Here is an 8,342-nt window from a genome sequence, read left to right as displayed (position 1 = left end):
AGGCAACCCGTCAATGTTTCTCTCTCACATCAATGTTTCTCTCCCTCTTTTTCTCTCCCTCCCCCTCTCTCTAAAAATAAATAAAATAAAATCTTCAAAAAAATAATTTCATGCCTTTCATTTTCTCTCTTTTCTTCTTCTTGGGATGTCTTAGTTACCGCATTTTTCAGACTATAAGATGCACCCTCCCAAATTTGGGAGGAAAATGGGAGTGCATCTTATAGTCCAAATGTAGCTCACCTGGCTCGTTGTGGGGTGGAGGGCAGGTGGCAGTGGAGCGGGTTTTTCTTTTCCTATTTTCCTCCTCTAAAACCTAGGTATGTCTTACAGTCTGGTGCATCTTATAGTCCGAAAAGTACGGTAAATGTGGGCCCTTTTGGACTGAGGTTGTGCGTTATCTTTTTTCTCATTTTTCTTCATTTCTTTGTATTGTTGTTCTGTATTCTGGGAGGTTTTTCTCATCTATTTCTTCCAACTAATTTATTGCATTCTGAATGTCTGCATTCATATCTTCATCACAAACTGTTTCTTGCCCTGGTGGCTAGCACCTTGCAGTTGTCAATGGACAGATCTCCGTATCTCTTTGTGGCTTTTAGTTAAATTTGTTTTAGGATCTCTGATTCCTGCTAAATTATCTTGGTTCTTTCCAGAATGTGATGAAAAAATAGTCCTTTATAGATGCTTCACATCTTTCAAACACTCTCTGTATATTTTTCCATAATATTAATTCCACACTCCCATAGAGACATTTTAAAAGGTCACATTTTCCACCTCGGTGTAACTAGGACATGGAATAAGCTCCTTTGAGAACTTTGATTCTAAAGTTATCACTGGAGGAAGCCGCTGGCACACCCGCATCTCTTCCGCACCGGGGGAGGCCGAGGCAACATTTCTCTGGGACCTGCAGCTGCAGGGCCCCCAGCAGATCCCTGAGCAGACCAGTTCTGCAGGACGGTTCTGGGCCATGTTCCTGGAGACTCAGCCCAGCGCTGATTCCTCCAGGCCTTTCAAAGATTGTCTAAGATGCCTGACATCCAATAATAAGTGCACTTTCCTAAAGATGACTTTCTAGCTGGGTTTATCCCCCAAATTCCAGATTTTGTTCAAACTGCCCACATGACCTTGCCACGTGGACATCCGATGAACCTCACCTATTGGTATTCATGTCCTTGTGTGATCTTCCTTCCCTGAGTGGGGACAGGCTGGGCATGTCGACTCGCCTCTAGTGGATAGGACATGGCAGACGTGATGGGATGTCACGTCACTAAAGGTGCTCGCTCTCTCTAGGATCATTCACCCTGGGGAAAGCCGGCCGCTATGATGTTGTGAGTCAGCCCTGTCAAGAGGCTGATGTGGTGGGAAACGGAGGCCTGCCAAAAACCACAGGAGCAGATCTCCTCCCTCTCAGCTGAGCTTTCCAGTGAGACCACAGCCCCAGGTGCCAGCTTGACGGCAGCCTCAGGAGAGCTTGAGCCAGAGGCACCCAGCTAAACTGCCCCCGATTTCTGACTCACAGAATCTGTGAGATAATAAAGGCTTGGTTTTTCAGCCACTGAGTTCTGGCACCATCTGTTATGCAGCAACCGCTAACTAATACAGGTGTCACAAATGTGACTTCCTCAAATTACATTCCTCCTCTCATAGTCTTCCCCATCTCCATAAATGGCATAAACCACATCCTTCCACTCGCTGAGGTCAAAAACTTGGAACAGTCCTTGATTTCCCATTCTCTCCTCCAACAGGAACAAGAGAGGGTGAATGCAATCGCCCAGGACGTCACCTTCAACCTTTATGCTGTAATTTCCATTTCTTGCCATCCTTACTATCTGGTCGTTTTATTTTTCCACTTGCCCTTATTTTCTTTCACCAGAACCTTTTCTTTACTAAACATTTTATAATGATATGTCTCTTGGCATGGGTTTTGGGTTTTTTTTAATTCACTGTGCTCAAGGCATAGAATCCCTCCCTTTTTTTTCTGGGAAAATGTCCATTATTATTTGATAATTTCCTGCTCACCGTTTTATCTCCCTGGAATTCCTATTAGTTGGAAATTATACCTCCTGTCAGCAGTTAGCTGGCCAACATTATGAAGTAAATCCCCACCAGCCTTAGCTGATCCATTCAGTCCACATGCCTGTAATTGAGACATTGAGAAATAGCAAAGTGAATGCATAGCAGCAGTGTCCTCAAATTGGTCACAGATTATGACCGCAGCTGAGAGGTGAGTAGCTTAACCACCTCTCTCATCTTTCTTGTTTTCTTTCTTTTTTTTTTACTTCTTTCTGTGGGGTTTCTTTATCTCCCTGTCCTTCATTTATTTTGGCTATTCTGTTTTTAATTCCCAAGGGCTCTTTTTATTTACTATTTGTCCCTTGTTCCTGGCATTTATTCTTTTACGAATACAATGTCCTCTCTTACCTCTTGGAAGTTACCATCTCTGCCTGGTATTTTTATTTATTTGTTTTAATCTTCTCTAGTTCCTCAGAATTTATTTTTTTCCTCTTTGCTTTGTGTGCTTTCTTTTGCTTTGGATGAGTTTCCCAAATATTTGGAGATTCCTGGCTGTATGCTCTGTTAAAAGATAAACTGAGGCATATTAAAACTTTTACGAATTTCTTTGAGCAAAAATCAATTTGAATTGAGCAGCTCCAAACCACAAGTGGTTAGGGGTGTTCTGCCCATAGGCATCAGGGGGAAGAAAGACTTACATAAAGAAGGTGTGGAAGCAAAGAAAGGAAATTAGTTAACTGGCTAGAGCTTAAAGCCTAATTGGCTGTTTGCGATTGGTTGTCCTTGGCATTTTGATTTTGTAATCTTGAGGCATTTACAGGCTTACATGTGGGTTTGCTTATGCAGGCTGCCAAAGTATTAAAGCCACTTCAGTCTAATGGCCTCCTTGTTTAATTAATTTAACAGCTTATATTCAAGAATAAGGCCGTGCATGGGTTTCATTTGCTGACTAATGGGTTTCAGTTTAGAATAATTAGGACAATTGGGCATTCCTCTGGAGGTCATTTCTCTGGGATCCTGAGAGATGTGTCTCTTGCAGAAGGCTTAGTCCCACACTGGGAGGCAAACAATAAGAGTTAATCATAGGATGGAAAACATCAGCAATAACGTATTATTGTCTAAACATGATTTCTACCCCAGAAATGAACTATGCCCTTACTATTACCATCCTATAATCCATGACCAATTTGAGGACATTACCGCTATGCATTCACTTTGCTATTTCTCAATGTCTCAAAGTCATGTGGAATGAATGGACCAGCTAAGGCTGGTGGGGATTTACTTCATAATGTTGGCCAGCTAGCTGCCGACTGGGTCAGAGGTCCCTGCCCAGGCCCTGAGCGACCCACTCCAGGTGACACAGCTCAGACCTACTGTGACTCAGGCAAGGGTCCGCATGTGCCCAGGCCCAGCAGCAGGAGAATCATCTCCAGTGCGCTCTGTCACCGCTCATTCTTACCAGTGAGGCCAAGGGCGTTGTTGGATCCAATTTGCCAAAAGCAAACATGAAGATAATGGCTTCCAACTCCACAGTGACCCCAAGCCACCCTCGTGCCTCTATGGTTTGGGTATTTTTCCCTTTGGTGTTTTCCACGTTCAAGTTCTATCGGCATTGTGTCAGCCCTGTCACATTGCTGTTTCCCTAACCCGAAGAGCCACTACCACCTGTCACCTGAAAATGGGCCCTCCTTGAGACCAGTGCTGAACATTATATTGTTTCCATCCACAGAAAGAAACACACCCCTACATAGTTTTCCCTCTTTGAGTCAGGTGGTGTCGCCCATTGCCCCCATGACTGATAATTAACATTTTTATAGGCTTCCTTAAAACTTTTTGGAAGTATAAATAGATGATGCTTTTCCCAATTAAGTACATGTTACTCATTTGCATCGACTAAGTACAATAATGGATAAAGAGAAAAACGTTCCCTTCAGAGTTGTACAGTCAAGTGGGGGGGAACCCTACAAACATAACTAATATGAGTCTGGCAAGTACTATATTAGTTCTAACACCTCAGAACAGTATTGAGGGAATGGAGAATGAGCCAGTGGTCTCTCTGTGACCCTAGCCGGGTAGACACAGAGCTTCTAAATGACTCTCAGGTATCTGAGTCAAATTTAAAATCAGTAACATTACCTTGTGCTTTGCTGTTATAACTCCCAATTCAGACTTGTAAATTAACGAGTGGAAATCTGAAGTGACAGGCAGGTGTGAAAGAGAGCCCGAAGAAACAGCTGCTTTGAGGAATAATATTGAAAATGTATAAAAGCTGTTAATAAATAAAAAGAAGCCCATATGTGTACTTTAAAAACCCAAAATACTTCTTTCCTGACTTATTCACAATCTCTAAGTGTAAATAGCTTTTCAAAAAATTAACCAAATCTGCTCAGATTTCCAAAGACCCTCAAAGAAGAACAAAGAGTAAGATATGAGCTAATGTAAAAGGTTAAGAAATGGTGGCTGTTAGAAAGGAAAGAGGAGCAAGTGTGAGAGACAGAGCTAAGGCTCACAGTGTGTCTGGGGGTGACACTGAGGTGGCAGGTGGGTTTGCCCCCCTCCCCCGAGGGCGGCTTGAGTAAAACTCCCTGGTGAAGCCTTGGGTTCTGGGCTCTCTTGGAGGACCAAGAGGTTGAGAAGGCTCCAGACCGCCTTGGTCCCCTTCCACCACCACCACACACCAAAGCAGCTCTTCTGTGCAGACTTTCACTGGAACCCATTGTTTGGCAGTTCATGCAAAGCGTACATGAAGGTTATTGATTCAGCATAAAGGGCCACTTACAGGCAGGAGGGACACCTGTATGCAACCTACGTCAAGACCCAATCACACAAGTAGGCCGGATAATTAATGCAAGCCAGACAGACAGACCTTGGGAGGCCTGGCAGGTACTCAGTGAGCTAGAACGAGCAGATCCCACAGTGTCTAGGGCTCCACAGGAAAGTCCAGGGTGGAGTGAAAATCACTGAAGATCAATAGTCTAAACTGAGTGACCCTCTCAATTCAGTCACGGGGCGGGAATGACACGGAAATCCACGCAGGAGCAATGTTCAGAAAGACCGCTTCTGGTCAAGGTTTCACACCTCAGCATTGAAGACAGGCTCTTTCAAGGAGTTAAGAAGAAACGAAACATGAGACATGTAATCACAAGAGAAGTTGGGCATTTACTTACCCCTTAAACTATAGAGAATAGAAAAAGAGGGCTTTGGGGCAAACTTGCACAAAGCTAACAGAAATGGGGTTGTCAGTATTCATGCAGGGTCGGCCAGCTTAATCTTTCAAGGTCAAATTGACTTTTTTTTTTTTTTTTTTTTTAGTTTTGAAATGTATTTTTTAGCAGTAGAATCCTCTTTCAAAGGAAAATCTTAAATAATACAATAGCAAACATTTATTGAGTCTTGGCACACGCGGTGCTTTGGGCTAAGCACTTTACATGTGTAATACGAATTAATTACAACTTCATTACTCTCAAATAGGTAGAGTTATCATGTCCATTTTGCAAATGAGGAAAATAAGAGGTCACCTTGTCCCAGATAACACAACACGTAACTCACCATGGAAAATAGTTCAAAGTCTTCAGGAGCTCATTTGGAGGTTTACCATGGTTTACATCTCCAGAATTAGCATCATTGGGCATTAAACTGGGAAAAAAATTTAGGGATTATCCAGTCAAAAGATTTGGAAACTCTGCTCTACGAAGCCTTAGAGTCGCTTCAAGGAAACAGGAGGTTGCTAGAGGAGAAAAGTAGCCAGGGGTTAAATGTTCTCGGTATTCCAATCCTACTTCTACCTCAAATTGACTTCTAACCTGAACTTTACCATAGACTAGTTTGACCATTCTCTTAAGAACCCAAAAGGTTTGCACAAATTCTAAGAATTAAACTGAAATAATGTGCTAGTCCCTATCCCCCAGCTGCAAGAACTTTCAGGAGGGACACTGCAGATTTGAATTGGATGAAGGCTTTTCTGAAAGAAAAACTGCCTAGTGGGCATGGAGAATGAAGGAACATTAATATCTATAAACCAGACCACAAAATATAGGACGAGCACAAGGTACAAACTTGACTCTTGAAAAGACTTCCAATGACTAGGTTAATCCAGATACCAGGTCTGATAGCATTCATAGGAGGACCCCAGTAAGTACTTTTTAGATGAATAAATCCATGTACCAGGCGCTCTGCCCGACACCAGGGCCATCGTGGCCACAACACAGACATGGCCTGGGGGGTTCAAAGCCTGGTAGATTGAGTGCAGAACGAAGAGAAATCAAAACATTAAAATTTATTGCAGCAGCTATGCAAATGAAAACAGAAAGCCAGCCACTATAACAATTAAAAATGTACTTAGGAGATGGTGAAAAATGTAACTGTATCCCTTATATTTAAGTTAAAAAAGATGGAATTCTCTGGATAAAGAAGAGCCACTAATAATGAAGAATAAAATCAAACCTTCTGTTATTTAAAGACACACCATACTTAAAAATGAAAATTGTATGTAAACTGAAAGGGGGTTAAGCTATGTGAAAAACACAATAGATAATAGCTTACTATTCTACAAAATGTAATGAGGTCCTGCAATATAAATACCATAATTCCTATCGCTACATTGTCAAGGTTGATGAACAGGTAGTTTACACACAAGAAATCCAGACATTTGATTATCTTGTGGGACAATGCACAATTTTCCTATCAATATAAGAAAATAATAATAAATTAAGCTATCTTCCTGGCACCATTACTCATGGCTCCAACTCATGAAAATAAGTTAAAAAGAAAAAGTCCAGTTCTGATAATCAAGGGAAATACATATTCGTATTACAGTGCCTAGTGATGCTGTAAATGGGTTTTATTTTTGTAGGACCAGTGAGAAAATATTGCAATGAGAACTATAAAATTGTTCATATGCTTTGTTCTAGTAACTCTAATAAATCTCAAGAAAATATCTTCTAAGAAAGATATTTTTATAGGAACAATGTTCATAGTGACACTTTACAATCATTGATGTTTCTCTCCCTTTCTTTCTCCCTCCCTTCTCCTCTCTCTAAAAATAAATAAAATCTTTAAAGAATTAATTTCCAGAGGTTACAGGGTGCCAGGAATTACTATCTGAATTGCCTCTAGCCAGAGTGAAAAATTCCATTGAATATTTGAGACACTGAGTAGGGTCCTCGTGAAGGCCACAGCTTGCACATAGAGCTTAATTAGCTCTAGAATGAAGACTACTCTAGACCCCCCAAATGAGTTTTTAAAAAACAAACTGCAAATGGCTCGATCTAATCCACAAGTAATATAACTGCTTGCCATAAAGTCCAAAATCTCTTAAAGGCATACAGGAAAAGCCAGCACTCAACAACAAAAAATTAAAAAAAAAAAAAAAAACCAACCAGCATCAAATCAAAGTTGATACAAATATAAAAAGGCAAGGAAATGTAAAAAAATGGTCAATAGAAACAGACCCCCAAATGGTATATGGAGGATTAGCAGGTGAGAAGGTTAAAGACATGTGTATATAATTTCCATTTGCAAGGACGTAAAGGAAAATGTGATCATCAGAAGGAAAGAAAAGCTGGAAGACTTTAAAAAAGACCTAAATGGAATTTACAAGTATGAAAAATACTATGTCTAAGAGGAAAATTCCACTGGGATTAATAGCAGAAAAGACGTTGCAGATTAAGAATCAGTGAACTTGAAGACATAGCAATAAAACTATCCAAAATGAAACACCTAGAGAAAATAAAAACTGAAAGAATAAACAATGTGTGGTGATGGATGGGACAACACTGAGTGGCCTACTATCCAAGTGGAGTCCTGGACAGAGGGCGGAGGCAGGAAAGAACACGTAAGGGCCACATGCTTCACATTTGACCGGGAGGTTGTTGACAAAAGACGAGAGTTTATTGACAGCAGGCCCACAGTACAAAAAACGTTAAGGAAGTTTTTCAGGTGGAAGGAAAATGAGACCAGATATTTGGAGTTAGGCAAAGAAATAATGGGTGCCAGAAATGAGTTGAATATTAAATTTTTCCTCATTTTTATTTCTTTAAAGGATAATTGATGAATAAAGCAAAAATAATAACAATACACCATATAGTTTATGACGGGCAAGACAAAATGTATGACAACAATGGCAAAAAAGAAAAGAGATTATTTGTTGCAGAGTTCTTACATTAAATGTGCATACTGTATAACATTTTTTGAAGGGTAGACTGTACCACATTTAAAGATGCATACTATAAACCCTAAAGCAATCACTAAAAGCGAACGAGCAAAGGAATAGCTAATCAGCCAAGAGTGGAAAATGGAATCATTAAAAAATAATTAAATCCAAGAAAAGGAAG

This window comes from Desmodus rotundus, chromosome 3 (assembly GCF_022682495.2).
Source record: "Desmodus rotundus isolate HL8 chromosome 3, HLdesRot8A.1, whole genome shotgun sequence".
NCBI lineage: Eukaryota > Metazoa > Chordata > Mammalia > Chiroptera > Phyllostomidae > Desmodus > Desmodus rotundus.
This window is presented reverse-complemented; position numbering follows the sequence as displayed.